The sequence below is a fragment of the Triticum dicoccoides genome, chromosome 4B, assembly GCF_002162155.2.
Source record: "Triticum dicoccoides isolate Atlit2015 ecotype Zavitan chromosome 4B, WEW_v2.0, whole genome shotgun sequence".
Taxonomy (NCBI): Eukaryota; Viridiplantae; Streptophyta; class Magnoliopsida; order Poales; family Poaceae; genus Triticum; species Triticum dicoccoides.
The window spans coordinates 478,970,001-478,987,769 of NC_041387.1; positions in this window are offsets into that span (position 1 = coordinate 478,970,001).

A 17,769-nucleotide genomic window follows, 5' to 3' on the forward strand; every position below is an offset into this window, starting at 1 on the left:
CTACCCCCCTAGGCGCGCCTCCCTGCCTCGTGGCCGCCTCATTGCTTCCTTGACGTCCACTCCAAGTCTCATGGATTGCGTTTGTTCCAAAACCGACTCTCTCGAAGGTTTCGTTCCATTTGGACTCTGTTTGATATTCCTTTTCTACGAAACACTGAAATAGGCAAAAAAACAGCAATTTGGACTAGGCCTCTGGTTAATAGGCTAGTCCCAAAAATAGTATAAAAGTGTATAATAAAGCCCATTAAACATCCAAAACAGATAATATAATAGCATGGAGCAATCAAAAAACATAGATATGTTGGAGATGTATCAAGCATCCCCAAGCTTAATTCCTGCTCGTCCTTGAGTAGGTAAATGATAAAAATAGAATTTTTGATGTGGAATGCCACCTAGCATAATTCTCAATGTAATTTTCTTTATTGTGGCATGAATGTTCAGATCCGAAATATTGAAGACAAAAGTTTAATATTGACATAAGAGTAATAATACTTCAAGCATACTAACAAAGTAATCATGTCTTCTCAAAATAACATGGCCAAAGAAAGTTATCCCTACAAAATCATATAGTCTGGCTATGCTCTATCTTCATCACACAAAATATTTAAATCTTGCACAACCCCGGTTTTAACCAAGCAATTGTTTCATACTTTAGTATTCTCAAACTTTTCAATCTTCACGCAATACATGAGCGTGAGCCATGGACATAGCACTATAGGTGGAATAGGATGGTGGTTGTGGATAAGACAAAAAGGAGAAGATAGTCTCACATTAACTAGGCGTATCAACGGGCTATGGAGATGCCCATTAATAAATATCAATGTGAGTGAGTACGGATTGCCATGCAACGGATGCACTAGAGCTCTAAGTGTATGAAAGGTCATCAAAAGAAACTAAGTGGGTGTGCATCCAACTTGCTTGCTCACGAAGACCTAGGGCAATTTGAGGAAGCCCATCATTGGAATATACAAGCCAAGTTCTATAATTAAGAATTCCCACTAGCATATGAAGGTGATAACATAGGAGACTCTCTATCATGAAGATCATGGTGCTACTTTGAAGCACAAGTGTGGTAAAAGGATAGTAACATTGTCCCTTCTCTCTTTTTCTCTCTTTTTTTGGTGGGCTTCTTTGGCCTCTTTTCTTTTTCATAAAGTCTAGAGACTCATCCCAACTTGTGAGGGAATCATTGCTTCCATCATCCTTTCCTCACATGGGACAATGCTCTAATAATGAAGATCATCATACGTTTATCGACTTACAACTCAAGAATCTTAGAACAAAATATGACTCTATGTGGATGCCTCCGACGGTATACCGGGATAATGAATCAAGAGTGGCATGTATGAAAGAATTATGGATGGTGGCTTTGCCACAAATACGATGTCAACTACATGATCATGCAAAGCAATATGAGAATGGTGGAACGTGTCATAATAAACGTAACGGTGGAAAGTTGCATGGCAATATATCTTGGAATGGCTATGGAAATGCCATAATAGGTAGGTATGGTGGCTGTTTTGAGGAAGGTATATGGTGGGTGTATGATACCGGCGAAAGTTGCGCGGCACAAGAGAGGCTAGCAACGGTGGAAGGGTGAGAGTGCTTATAATCCATGGACTCAACATTAGTCATGAAGAACTCACATACTTACTGCAAAAATCTACAAGTTATCAAAACAAAGTACTACACGCATGCTCCAAGGGGAGGGTTGGTAGGAGTTAACCATCGCGCGATCCCGACCTCCACACATAAGGAAGACAATCAATAAATAAATCATGCTCCAACTTCATCACATAACGGTTCACCATACGTGCATGCTACGGGAATCACAAACTTTTAACACAAGTATTCCTCAAATTCAAAACTACTCCACTAGCATGACCATAATATTACCATCCTCATATCTCAAAACAATCATCAAGTATCAAACTTCTCATAGTATTCAATGCACTTTATATGATAGTTTTCATTATACCTATCTTGGATGCTCATCATATTAGGACTAAAATTTTAACCAAAGCAATTGCCATGTTGTTCTAACAGACTCTGAAAATAATATAAGTGAAGCATGATAGATCAATAGTTTCTATAAAATAAAACCACTGCCATGCTCTAAAAAGATATAAGTGAAGTACTAGAGCGAAATTATCTAGATCAAAAGATATAAGTGAAGCACATAGAGTATTCTAATAAATTCCGATTCATGTGTGTGTCTCCCAAAAGGTGTGTACATCTAGGATGGTTGTGGTAAACTAAAAATTAAAGACACAAATCATACAAGACGCTCCAAGCAAAACACATATCATGTGGTGAATAAAATTATAGCATCAAGTAAAGTTACTGACAGATGAAGACGAAAGAGGGGATGCCTTCCGGGGCATCCCCAAGCTTAGGATTTTGGTAGTCTTTGAATTTTACCTTGGGGTGCCTTGGGCATCCCCAAGCTTAGGCTCTTTCCACTCCTTATTCCATAATCCATCAAATCTTTACCCAAAAACTTGAAAACTTCACAACACAAAACTCAACAGAAAATCTCATGAGCTCCGGTAGCGAAATAAAACAAACCACCACTTTAAGGTACTGTAATTAACTCATTATTTATTTATATTTGTGTTAAACCTACTGTATTCCAACTTCTCTATGGTTCATACCCCCCGATACTAGCCATAGATTCATCAAAATAAGCAAACAACACACGAAAAACAGAATCTGTCAAAAACAGAACAGTCTATAGCAATCTGTAACTTTCGAATACTTCTAGAACCCCAACAATTCTACAAAAATAGGAAGTCCTAAATAATTTGTTTATTAATCTTCTACAAAAATAATCAACTGATAATCACGTTTCTGTGATTTATGAAAATTATTCTTGTGCGTGCAAAAGTTTGTGTTTTTTAGCAAGATCAAATTAACTATCACCCAAGAAGATCCTACATGTTTTACTTGGAACAAACACTTATTAAAACATAAAACCATATCGAACCAGAGTCTAGATGAATTATTTATTACGAAACAGGAACAAAAATTAAAGAACAAAAATAAAATTGGGTTGCCTCCCAACAAGCGCTATCGTTTAACGCCCCTAGCTAGGCATTGAGATTTCGATGATGCTCACATGAAAGACAAGAATTAAAGCACAAAGAGAGCATCATGAAACACGTGGTGAACACATCTAAGTCTAACATACTTCCTATGCATAGGCATCTTATAGGCAAAAAAATTATCATAGCAAGCAAAAACTAGCATATGTAAGGAAGCGGAAAGAAACAATAGCAATCTCAACATAACGAGAGGTAATTTAGTAGCATGAAAATTTCCACAACCATATTTTCCTATCTCATAATAATTACATGTGGAATCATAAGCAAATTCAACAAAATAGCTATCACATAAAATATTCTCAACACGATCCACATGCATGCAAAGTTGACACTCTTCCAAAATAGTGGGATTAACATTAACTAAAGTCATGATCTCTCCAAACCCACTTTTCTCAAAAATTTCATAAGATTGAACATTCTCCAAATATGTGGGATCTAAAGTTGACACTCTTCCAAACACACTTTCAATAATATTGCAAACACTATTATCCATCTCATATTCATCATGGGGCTTAAATAAATTTTCAAGATCATAAAAAGAGTCACCCCAATCATGATCATTGCAACAAATAGTAGACATAGCAAAACTAGCATCCCCAAGCTTAGTGTTTTGCATATTACTAGCACAATTGACATTAATATAATTTATAATAACATCATTGAAATTATGCTTTTCATCGAAGGAACTACCAAGTATGGGTGCAATAGCAACAATCTCATGTTTAACATAAGGGACTATAGCAAATTCATCTTCATAAATATTGGCATCATGGCCACAAGAATACCAAGCATCATGTTCATCAAGGGATATTTCAATCAAATCATCGGAATCATAATTATCTATAGATTCATGCATATCATTATTTTCTTCCAAAGCAACAAGCATTCTCTCAATAAATTCTTTGGCATAGACATTATGAGCATAGTTTTCATAGCAATATTTAAGTATGCCAAAAATTTCAGATTTGTAGAGAGTAATATCATACTTTTCAATCAAATAAGCAACTTCATAAGCACCCGTAAAAGCAACAAATTCTTCAATTTGATCGATGTCATAGTAACTATAAACACCCTTTGCATAAGAAGATAAGATTTCATTATCATTAAACTCACATAGGTAGGGAAGGTGTTTTTTAGGGTTCTTAGAGCAACAAGTAAAATCATAAATTTCACAAAGATTCCAAGCATAACATAGCAATCTGTTTATTTGATCCCATAAGAGTCTCCCTTTTTCAGACAAACAGTGACGCACAAAATGAGCATGCTCATCTAAATATTTCCCATCAACTAGGCTAGTTGGGGTTTCAGCACGAGCGCATAAGGATCGAAGTTGATCCAAGTAGAACACTTTAAGTGGATCCATATCAATAGATTTTTAGCAAGCAAAGATGTAAGCAAATAGAAGGCACATGGAAACACAAACAAACATACATACGGGAAGAAGGCGAAGAAAAGGCAAAGGTGAAGTGGGGGGAGGAAAACGAGAGGCAAATGGCAAATAATGCAATGCGAGGGATAAGAGTTTGTGATGGGTACTTGGTATGTCTTGACTTGTGCGTAGACTCCCAAGCAACAGTGCCAAAAATCCTTCTTGCTACCTCTTGAGCATGCGTTGGTTTTCCCTTGAAGAGGAAAGGGTTGTTGGAAATATGCCCTAGAGGCAATAATAAAATGGTTATTATTATATTTCCTTGTTCATGATAATTGTCTATTGTTCATGCTATAATTGTGTTATCCAGAAATCGTAATACATGTGTGAATACATAGACCACAACATGTCCCTAGTGAGCCTCTAGTTGACTAGCTCGTTGATCAATGGATGGTTAGGTTTCCTGACCATGGACATTGGATGTCATTGATAACGGGATCACATCATTGGGAGAATGATGTGATGGACAAGACCCAATCCTAAGCATAGCACAAGATCGTGTAGTTCGTTTGCTAGAGCTTTTCTAATGTCAAGTATCATTTCCTTAGACCATGAGATCGTGTAACTCTCGGATACCGTAGGAGTGCTTTGGGTGTACCAAACGTCACAACGTAACTGGGTGGCTATAAAGGTATACTACAGGTATCTCCGAAAGTGTCTATTGGGTTGACATGGATCGAGACTGGGATTTGTCACTCCGTATGACGGAGAGGTATCTCTGGGCCCACTCGGTAATGCATCATCATAATGAGCTCAATGTGACCAAGTGGTTGGTCACGGGATCATGCATTACGGTACGAGTAAAGTGACTTGTCGGTAACGAGATTGAACGAGGTATTGGGATACCTACGATCGAATCTCGGGGAAGTAACGTACCGATTGACAAAGGGAATTGTATACGGGATTACTTGAATCCTTGACATCGTGGTTCATCTGATGAGACCATCGTGGAACATGTGGGAGCCAACATGGGTATCCAGAAACCGTTGTTGGTTATTGGCCGGAGAGCTGTCTCGGTCATGTCCGCATGATTCATGAACCCGTAGGGTCTACACACTTAAGGTTCGGTGACGCTAGGGTTATTAGGAAGACTTGTAAGTGATTACCGAATGTTGTTCGGAGTCCCGGATGAGATCCCGGACGTCACGAGGAGTTCCGGAATGGTCCGGAGGTGAAGATTTATATATGGGAAGTTATCATACGGTCACCGGAAAAGTTCGGGGGCATATCGGTATTGTACCGGGGCCACCGGAGGGGTTCCGGGGGTCCACCAGGAGGGGCCACCTTTCTCGGAGGGCCTCATGGGACGTAGTGGGCAGGGAACCAGCCTCTGGAGGGATGGGCGCACCTCCCCCCTTTGGGCCCATGCGCCTAGGGTTTGGGGGGGAACCCTAAAGGGGGCGCCCCCCTGCTTCGGGGGCAAGTTCCCCCCTTGCCCCCCCCCCTCTAGATCTCATCTAGAGGGGGTCGGCCCCCTTCCCCCTCCCCCTATAAATAGAGGGGCGAGGGGAGGGCTTCACACACACCTCCAAGGCGCAGCCCCTCCCCTCCCCAACACCTCTCCTCCTCCGATAAGAGCTTGGCGAAGCCGTGCCGGAGTGTTGCCGCTCCATCACCACCACGCCGTCGTGCTGCTGTTGAAGCCCTCTTCCTCAACCTCTCCCTCCTCCTTGCTGGATCAAGGCGTGGGAGACATCACCGCTCCATACGTGTGTTGAACGCGGAGGTGCCGTCCGTTTGGCGCTAGGATCATCGGTGATTTGGATCACGACGAGTACGACTCCATCAACCCCGTTCTCTTGAACGCTTCCGCTCGCAATCTACAAGGGTATGTAGATGCACTCCTCTCTCTCTCATTGCTAGATAACTCCATAGATTGATCTTGGTGATGCGTAGAAAATTTTAAATTTCTGCTATGTTCCCCAACAGTGGCATCATGAGCTAGGTCTATGCGTAGTTTCTATGCACGAGTAGAACACAATTTTGTTGTGGGCGTAGATGTTGTCAATTTACTTGCCACTACTAGTATTATCTTGTTTCGGCAGCATCGTGGGATGAAGCGGCCCTGACCGACCTTACACGTACGCTTACGTGAGACAGGTTCCACCGACTGACATGCACTAGTTGCATAAGGTGGCTAGAGGGTGTCTGTGTCTCCCACTTTAGTCGGATCGGATTCGATGAAAAGGGTCCTTATGAAGGGTAAATAGAAATTGGCATATCACGTTGTGGTTTTGACGTAGGTAAGAAACGTTCTTGCTAGAACCCTATTGCAGCCACGTAAAAACATGCGACGACAATTAGAGGACGTCTAACTTGTTTTTGCAGCATATGTCTTGTGATGTGATATGGCCAAAAGGATGTGATGAATGATATATATGTGATGTATGAGATTGATCATGTTCTTGTAATAGGAATCACGACTTGCATGTCGATGAGTATGACAACCGGCAGGAGCCATAGGAGTTGTCTTAATTATTGTATGACCTGCGTGTCATTGAATAACGCCATGTAATTACTTTACTTTATTGCTAAACCGTTAGCCATAGTAGTAGAAGTAATCGTTGGCGTGACAACTTCATGAAGACACGATGATGGAGATCATGGTGTCATGCTGGTGCCGATGATGATCATGGCGCCCCGAAGATGGAGATCAAAAGGAGCAAAATGATATTGGCCATATCATGTCACTATTTGATTGCATGTGATGTTTATCATGTTTTTGCATCTTATTTGCTTAGAACGACGGTAGTAAATAAGATGATCCCTCATAATAATTTCAAGAAAGTGTTCCCCCTAACTATGCGCCGTTGTGAAAGTTCGTTGTTTCGAAGCACCACATGATGATCGGGTGTGATAGATTCTAACGTTCACATACAACGGGTGTAAGATAGATTTACACATGCAAAAACACTTAGGTTGACTTGACGAGCCTAGCATGTACAGACATGGCCTCGGAACACAAGAGACCGAAAGGTCGAACATGAGTCGTATAGAAGATACGATCAACATGAAGATGTTCACCGATGATGACTAGTCCGTCTCACGTGATGATCGGACACGGCTTAGTTGACTCGGATCATGGATCACTTAGATGACTAGAGGGATGTCTATCTGAGTGGGAGTTCATTGAATAATTTGATTAGATGAACTTAATTATCATGAACTTAGTCTAAAACTTTTGCAATATGTCTTGTAGATCAAATGGCCCACGCTAACGTTGCCCTCAACTTCAACGTGTTCCTAGATAAAACCAAGCTAAAAGACGATGGCAGCAACTATACGGACTGGGTCCGGAACTTGAGAACTCATAGCTGCCAAGAAAGCATATGTCCTAGATGCACCGCTAGGTGAAGCACCCGTTTTCCCAGCAACTCAAGACGTTATGAACGCCTGGCAGTAGCGTAGTGATGATTACTCCCTGGTTCAGTGCGGCATGCTTTACAGCTTAGAACCGGGGCTCCAAAAGTGTTTTGAGCAGCACAGAGCATATGAGATGTTCCAAGAGCTGAAAATGGTTTTCCAAGCTCATGCCCGGGTTGAGAGATATGAAGTCTCCGACAAGTCCTACAGCTGTAAGATGGAGGAGAATGGTTCTTTCAGCAAGCACATACTCAAAATGTCTGGGTTGCACAACCGCTTGTCTCAGCTGGGAGTTAATCTCCCGGATGATGTGGTCATTGACAGAATCCTCCAGTCGCTCCCACCTAGCTACAAGAGCTTTGTGATGAACTACAATATGCAGGGGATGGTGAAAACCATTCCTGAGGTATTTTCAATGCTGAAATCAACGAAGGTGGAGATCAAAAAGGAACATCAAGTGTTGATGGTCAATAAAACCACTAGTTTCAAGAAAAGCAAGGGTAAGAAGAACTTCAAGAAGGACGACAAGGGAGTTGTCGCGCCCGGTAAGCCAGTTGCCGGGAAGAAGTCAAAGCATGGACCCAAACCTGAGACTGAGTGCTTTTATTGCAAGGGAAGCAGGAACTGGAAGCGGAACTGTCCCAAGTACTTAGCGGACAAGAAGGCCGGCAACACCAAAGGTATATGTGATATACATGTAACTGATGTGTACAGTACTCGTAGTAGCTCTTGGGTATTTGATACCGGTGCGGTTGCTCATATTTGTAACTCAAAACAGGAGCTGCGGAATAAGCGGAGACTGGCGAAGGACGAGGTGACGATGCGCGTCGGGAATGGTTACAAGGTCGATATGATCGCCGTCGGCATGCTACCTCTACATTTACCTACGGGATTAGTTTTAAACCTCAATAATTGTTATTTAGTGCCAGCTTTGAACATGAACATTGTATCTGGATCTCGTTTAATACGAGATGGCTACTCATTTAAATCCAAGAATAATGGTTGTTCTATTTATATGAGAGATATGTTTTATGGTCATGCCCCGCTGGTCAATGGTTTATTCTTAATGAATCTCGAACGTGATGTTACACACATTCATAGTGTGAATACCAAAAGATGTAAGGTTGATAACGATAGTCCCACATACTTGTGGCACTGTCGCCTTCGTCACATTGGTGTCAAACGCATGAAGAAGCTCCATGCTGATGGACTTTTGGAGTCTCTTGATTACGAATCATTTGACACGTGCGAACCATGCCTCATGGGCAAAATGACCAAGACTCCGTTCTCCGGAACAATGGAGCTAGCAACCAACTTATTGGAAATCATACATATTGATGTGTGCGGTCCAATGAGCGTTGAGGCTCGCGGAGGATATCATTATGTTCTCACTCTCACTGATGACTTAAGTAGATATGGGTATGTCTACTTGATGAAACACAAGTCTGAGACCTTTCAAAAGTTCAAGGAATTTCAGAATGAGGTAGAGAATCAACGTGACCGAAAAATAAAGTTCTTACGATCAGATCATGGGGGAGAATATTTAAGTCGTGAATTTGGTACGCACTTAAGGAAATGTGGAATCATTTCACAACTCACGCCGCCTGGAACACCTCAGTGTAACGGTGTGTTCGAACGTCGTAATCGCACTCTATTGGATATGGTGCGATCTATGATGTCACTCACCGATTTATCGCTATCATTTTGGGGATACGCTCTAGAGACAGCTACATTCACTTTAAATAGGGCACCATCTAAATCCGTTGAGACGACACCATATGAATTATGGTTTGGGAAGAAACCTAAGCTGTCGTTTCTAAAAGTTTGGGGATGCGATGCTTATGTCAAGAAACTTCAACCCGAAAAGCTCGAACCCAAGTCGGAAAAATGTGTCTTCATAGGATACCCTAAGGAAACCATTGGGTATACCTTCTACCTTATATCCGAAGGCAAGATCTTTGTTGCCAAGAACGGGTCCTTTCTGGAGAAAGAGTTTCTCTCGAAAGAAATAAGTGGGAGGAAAGTAGAACTCGATGAAGTACTGCCTCTTGAACCGGAAAGTAGCGCAGCTCACGAAGATGTTCCTGTGGTGCCTGCACTGACTAGAGAGGAAGTTAATGATGATGATCAAGGTACTTCAGATCAAGTTGCTACTGAACTTCGAAGGTCCACAAGGACACGTTCCTCACCAGAATGGTATGGCAACCCTGTCCTGGAAATCATGTTGTTAGACAATGGTGAACCTTCGAACTATGAAGAAGCGATGGCGGGCCCAGATTCCAACAAATGGCTTGAAGCCATGCAATCCGAGATAGGATCCATGTATGAAAACAAAGTATGGACTTTGACAGACTTGCCCGATGATCGGTGAGCGATAGAAAATAAATGGATCTTTAAGAAGAAGACGAACGCGGATGGTAATGTTACCATCTATAAGGCTCGACTTGTCGCTAAGGATTATCGACAAGTTCAAGGGGTTGACTACGATGAGACTTTCTCTCCCGTGGCGAAGCTGAAGTCCGTCTGAATCATGTTAGCAATTGCCGCATACTATGATTATGAGATATGGCAAATGGACGTCAAAACGGCATTCCTTAACAGCTATCTTAAGGAAGAATTGTATATGATGCAGCCGGAAGGTTTTGTCGATCCTAAGAATGCTAACAAGGTATGCAAGCTCCAACGCTCCATCTATGGGTTGGTGCAAGCATCTCGGAGTTGGAACATTTGCTTTGATGAAATGATCAAAGTGTTTGGGTTTATGCAGACTTATGGAGAAGCCTGCATTTACAAGAAAGTGAGTGGGAGCTCTGTAGCATTTCTCATATTATATGTAGATGACATACTTTTGACGGGAAATGATATAGAACTTTTGGACAGCATTAAGGCCTACTTGAATAAGTGTTTTTCAATGAAGGACCTTGGAGAAGCTGCTTACATATTAGGCATCAAGATCTATAGAGATAGATCAAGATGCCTCATAGATCTTTCACAAAGCACATACCTTGATAAGATATTGAATAAGTTCAATATGGATCAGTCCAAGAAGGGGTTCTTGCATGTGTTGCAAGGTGTGAAATTGAGCTCGGCTCAATGCCCGACCACGACAGAAGATAGAGAAAAGATGAGTGTCATCCCCTATGCCTCGGCTATAGGGTCTATTATGTATGCCATGTTGTGTACCAAACCTGATGTAAACCTTGCCGTAAGTTTGGTAGGAAGGTACCAAAGTAATCCCGGCATGGAACACTGGACAGCGGTCAAGAATATCCTAAAGTACCTGAAAAGGACTAAGGATATGTTTCTCGTTTATGGAGGTGACGAAGAGCTCGTCGTAAAGGGTTACGTCGATGCTAGCTTCCACACAGATCTGGATGACTCTAAGTCACAAACTGGATACGTGTATATTTTGAATGGTGGGGCAGTAAGCCGGTGCAGTTGCAAGCAAAGCGTCGTGGCGGGATCTACATGTGAAGTGGAGTACATAGCAGCCTCGGAGGCAGCACATGAAGCAATCTGGGTGAAGGAGTTCATTACCGACCTAGGAGTTATTCCCAATGCGTCGGGGCCGATGACTCTCTTCTGTGACAACACTGGAGCCATTGCCCTTGCCAAGGAGCCCAGGATTCACAAAAAGACCAGGCACATCAAGCGTCGCTTCAACTCCATCCATGAAAATGTTCAAGATGGAGACATAGATATTTGCAAAGTGCATACGGATCTGAATGTCGCAGATCCGTTGACTAAACCTCTTCTGCGAGCAAAACATGATCAACACCAGAACTCTATGGGTGTTAAATTCATCACAATGTAACTAGATTATTGACTCTAGTGCAAGTGGGAGACTGTTGGAAATATGCCCTAGAAGCAATAATAAAATGGTTATTATTATATTTTCTTGTTCATGATAATTGTTTATTGTTCATGCTATAATTGTGTTATCCGGAAATCGTAATACATGTGTGAATACATAGACCACAACATGTCCCTAGTGAGCCTCTAGTTGACTAGCTCGTTGATCAATGGATGGTTACGGTTTCCTGACCATGGACATTGGATGTCATTGATAACGGGATCACATCATTGGGAGAATGATGTAATGGACAAGACCCAATCCTAAGCATAGCACAAAATCGTGTAGTTCGTTTGCTATAGCTTTTCTAATGTCAAGTATCATTTCCTTAGACCATGAGATCATGTAACTCCCGGATACCGTAGGAGTGCTTTGGGTGTACCAAACGTCACAACGTAACTAGGTGGCTATAAAGGTATACTACAGGTATCTCCGAAAGTGTCTGTTGGGTTGACACGGATCGAGACTGGGATTTGTCACTCCGTATGATGGAGAGTTATCTCTGGGCCCACTCGGTAATGCATCATCATAATAACCTCGATGTGACCAAGTGGTTGGTCACGGGATCATGCATTATGGTACGAGTAAAGTGACTTGTCGATAACGAGATTGAATGAGGTATTGGGATACCGACGATCAAATCTCGGGCAAGTAACGTACCGATTGACAAAGGAAATTGTATACGGGATTACTTGAATCCTTGACATCGTGGTTCATCCGATGAGATCATCTTGGAACATGTGGGAGCCAACATGGGTATCCAGATCCCGCTGTTGGTTATTGGCCGGAGAGCTGTCTCGGTCATGTCTGCATGATTCCCGAACCCGTAGGGTCTACACACTTAAGGTTCGGTGACGCTAGGGTTATTAGGAGGACTTGTAAGTGATTATCGAATGTTGTTCGGAGTCCCGGATGAGATCCCGGTCGTCACGAGGAGTTCCGGAATGGTCCGGAGGTGAAGATTTATATATGGGAAGTTATCATACGGTCACCGGAAAAGTTCGGGGGCATATCAGTATTGTACCGGGGCCACCGGAGGGGTTCCGGGGGTCCACCGGGAGGGGCCACCTCTCTTGGAGGGCCTCATGGGCCATAGTGGGCAGGGAACCAGCCCCTGGAGGGCTGGGCGCACCCCCCCCCTTTGGGCCCATGCGCCTAGGGTTTGGGGGGAACCCTAAAGGGGGCACCCCCTCCCTTGCTTGGGGGGCAAGTTCCCCCCTTGGCCACCCCCCCCCCCTCTAGATCTCTCTAGAGGGGGCCGGCCCCCTTCCCCCTCCCCCTATAAATAGAGGGGAGAGGGGAGGGATGCACACACACCTCCAAGGCGCAGCCCCTCCCCTCCCCAACACCTCTCCTCCTCCGATAAGAGCTTGGTGAAGCCCTGCCGGAGTACTGCCACTCCATCACCATCACGCCGTCGTGCTGCTGTTGGAGCCCTCTTCCTCAACCTCTCCCTCCTCCTTGCTGGATCAAGGTGCGGGAGACGTCACCGCTCCATACGTGTGTTGAACGCGGAGGTGCCGTCCGTTCGGCGCTAGGATCGTCGGTGATTTGGATCACGACGAGTATGACTCCATCAACCTCGTTCTCTTGAACGCTTCCGCTCGTGATCTACAAGGGTATGTAGATGCACTCCTCTCTCTCTCGTTGCTAGATAACTCCATACATTGATCTTGGTGATGCATAGAAAATTTTAAATTTCTGCTACGTTCCCCAACAAGGGTGATGCAACAAAGTAGCATAAGTATTTCCCTTAGTTTTTGAGAACCAAGGTATCAATCCAGTAGGAGGCTACACTCAAATCCCTCATACCTGCACAAACAAATAAGAACCTTGCAACCAACGCGATAAAGGGGTTGTCAATCCCTTCACGACCACTTGCAAAAGTGAGATCTGATAGAGATAATAAGATAAATATTTTTGGTATTTTTATGATATAGATTGGAAAGTAAAGATTGCAAAATAAAATAGATCGGAAACTTATATGATGGAAAATAGACCCGGGGCCATAGGTTTTAGTGGCTTCTCTCAAGATAGCATAAGTATTACGGTGGGTGAACAAATTACTGTCGAGCAATTGATAGAAAAGTGCATAGTTATGAGAATATCTAGGCATGATCATGTATATAGGCATCACGTCCACGACAAGTAGATCGAAGCGATTCTGCATCTACTACTATTACTCCACACATTGACCGCTATCCAGCATGCATCTAGAGTATTAAGTTCATAAGAACAGAGTAACGCATTAGGCAAGATGACATGATGTAGAGGGATAAACTCAAGCAATATGATATAAACCCTATCTTTTTATCCTCGATGGCAACAATACAATACATGCCTTGCTTCTCCTGCTGTCACTGGGAAAGGACACCGCAAGATTGAACCCAAAGCTAAGCACTTTTTCCATTACAAGAAAGATCAATCTAGTAGGCCAAACCAAAATGATGATTCGAAGAGACTTGCAAAGATAACAAATCATACATAAAAGAATTCAGAGGAGATTCAAATATTGTTCATAGATAATCTTGATCATAAACCAACAATTCATCGGATCTCGACAAACACACCGCAAAAAGTATTACATCGAATAGATCTCCAAGAAGATCGAGGAGAACTTTGTATTGAGATCCAAAGAGAGAGAAGAAGCCATCTAGCTAATAACTACGGACCCAAAGGTCTGAGGTAAACTACTCACACTTCATCGAAGAGGCTATGGTGTTGATGTAGAAGCCCTCCGTGATCGATTCCCCCTCCGGCGGAGCGCCGGAAAAGACCCCAAGATGGGATCTCATGGGTACAGAAGGTTGCGGCGGTGGAAATAGGGTTTCGTCATGCTCTCAGATGTTTTCAGGGTATATGAGTATATATAGGTGAAAGAAGTCGGTCAGGGGAGCCACGAGGGTCGTCGCCTACCCCCCTGGGCGCGCCTCCCTGCCTCCTGGCCGCCTCGTTGCTTCCTTGACGTCCACTCCAAGTCTCCTGGATTGCGATTGTTCCAAAAACGACTCTCCCGAAGGTTTCATTCCGTTTGGACTCTGTTTGATATTCTTTTTCTGTGAAACACTGAAATAGGCAAAAAAAATAGCAATTTGGACTGGGCCTCCGGTAAATAGGTTAGTCCCAAAAATAGTATAGAAGTGTATAATAAAGCCCATTAAACATCCAAAACAGATAATATAATAGCATGGAACAATCAAAAATTATAGATACGTTGGAGACGTATCAACCGCCTAGTTGGAGGCTGATACTGGAGGTCGAAGCTTGCAGGCGCTTTGCCAGCATTTGGCGAAGACATCGACTAGTATGCAGACCTGGGGCGAGATATGTTTGGATCAATAAGGAGGCAAATAAAAGACCTGAAGGCTCGGCTAACGGATGCCAAGACTAGGGCGACGACCACTGGGTACTCGCCCGGAGATCAAGGAGATTGAAGACCAAAATTGGGAGGTTTTCGAGTGGGAAGAGATCTTCTACAGGCAGCGCTCATGCATAGACTGGCTAACAGCTGGGGATCAAAACACAAAGTACTTCCAAAATAGAGCTTCACATAGGAGGTGGAAGAATATTGTTCGGGTGCTCAAAAAGACGATGGTTCTAGATGTACGGTTGATGAGGAAATGCGGGAGACGGCGGCATAATTTTATGCGCACCTTTTTGCCTCAGAGGGTTCGTCGGGTTCTGAAGCACTTCTTAGCATCATTGCTCAGCTCGTAAATGAGGAAATGAATTCAAAGTTGACCTCCCAGATCTCAGATAGGGAAATAGAAGAGGCCCTTTTTCAGATGGGCCCGACAAAGTCGCCGGGACCGGATGGTTTTCCGACTTTATTCTACCAACGACATTGGTTGTTGGTTAGTGAAGATGTGTGTGGTGCTGTTCGTGGCTTTCTCTTGGGTGAGGCCACTCCAAAATCTTTTAATTCTACGGTGATAGTGATGATTCCGAAGGTTAACTCACCGGAGTTGCTTTCGCAGTTTCGACCGATCACTCTATGTAATGTGTTGTACAAGATTGCTACTAAAGTGCTTGCTAATTGGCTCAAGACCATTCTTCCTTTCTTGATCTTGGAGGAGCGGAGTGCGTTTGTTCCGAGGACGCTAGTTACGGATAATGTTTTGGTGGCCTACGAGTGTGTGTCATCAAGCTTGATATGATGAAGGCTTATGACCGGGTGGAGTGGATTTTCTTGGAGCAAGTCATGAGCAAATTTGGCTTTGCTTCCGAGTGGATTAGGATGGTTATGAGATGTGTTACTTCAGCAAGTTTTAGTGTTAAACTTAATGGTGGTCTCTCAAGGAAATGTGTTCCCTCCAGAGGACTCAGGCAGGGGGACCCTCTTTCCCCATACTTGTTTCTTTTCTGTGTGGAGGGTTTCTCGACGCTGCTTAAGCGAGCTCAAGAGGAGGCATCCATCTGTGGAGTGTATTTTGGTGGCACTAGCCCCCAAGTGACTCATCTCTTATTCGTAGATGCCATCATAGTGTTCTTGGAGGGGACCCAATCGAGCATCGAGGTGTTGAAGAATATTCTGGAGAGATATGAGGCTACCTCTAGACAGAAAATGAACTTACAGAAATCATCCATTTTCTTTGGGAAAGGTTGTCAAGAGGAAACTAAGATGATGCTCAAGCAGATTAGTGGGATCTCATCGGAGGCGCTGAGTGAGAAATATTTGGGATTACCCACACGGGTGGGGAGGTCTAAGGAGGGGGCTTTTAAACATGTCGTGGAGAGCTCTAAAGGGAAGGTGGGTGGTTGGAAGGGTCAGGGGCTCTCGAAGAAGGCTAGGGAAGTTTTGGTGAAATCTTCACTTCAAGCCACACCGACCCACACCATGAGTTGCTTCTAGGTCACCAAGAAGATGTGCCAGAACCTGACATCAATCTCGTCAAAATTCTAGTGGGGAGCAGTAAATGGTGAGAGGAAGGTACATTGAATCTCATGGAATAAGATGTGCGAGTCTAAGAAGGAAGGAGGACTTCGGTTTCGGGACCCGGAGGCTTTCAACCAAGCCTTGTTGGCAAAGCAAGCTTGGTGTTTGCATCAATACCCATCTTCCCTGTGTGCTAGGGTCTTGAAGGCTCGGTATTACCCGGAGTGCTCTATTCTGAAGCCACTTGTCCCGCCACTGGCTCCTTCACTTTCAAAAGCATCCTACATGGGAGAGAGTCACGGAGAGAGGGCTCTATATGGCGTATTGGTGATGGGTCTACAGTTAACATTCATCATAATAATTTGATTCCGAGGTCTGGGTGCATGCGGCCACTGGGCCAGCTGTTTGTCCCGAGGATTACTAGAGTGGTTGATTTGCTGTTGTCGGATGGCTCTGCTTGGGACGAAGCTAAGGTGGACTCTATGTTCTTAGAGGATGATGCACATGATATAAAGCAAATTGATGTGGGCGGGCCTGGGACGGAGGACTACCTTGTCTGGAACTTCACAAGAAATGGAATGTTTACTGTCCGTTCGGCGTATCATCTGTGTATGGAGAGGAAAAAGCTACGCTCTGGTCGACTAGAAGCCTCCAATTCTGTTGTTAAGCACAAAGGGTATATGGTGTTGTGGGAGTCAGATGCCCCGGCTAAGAAGATACATGTGTGGCAGGTGGTTCGGAATGGCCTTGTTGTGGGCCATGAGCTGCTTCGACGAAGGATCAAGGCTGGCGTGTTCTGTACGATGTGCGGCGGGGAAGAGACTTTGTTCCACCATTTCTGGGGCTGTCATCATTCTGCTCAGTTTTGGAGGTTCATGCGATCGGAAAAGGGGGTTGAGGCGGCATCCCCCCCCCCTTGCCTTGTCAGTTGGATTCCCAAAGAGCATTGGCTGACTGGATTGTGGTTGGCACGGAACGAGGAGAAGGAGGCACTGATTCATGGCACCTATGGATTGTGGTTGGCACGGAACGATGCGAGAGATGGTAAGAGAATAGTGTCCCCTCATGAGGTGCTGGACCGGGTTTCTGCTTCCATGTCGCATTGGAGAGAGGCTCATGTTGCGCCGATGCGGCCAACGACGAC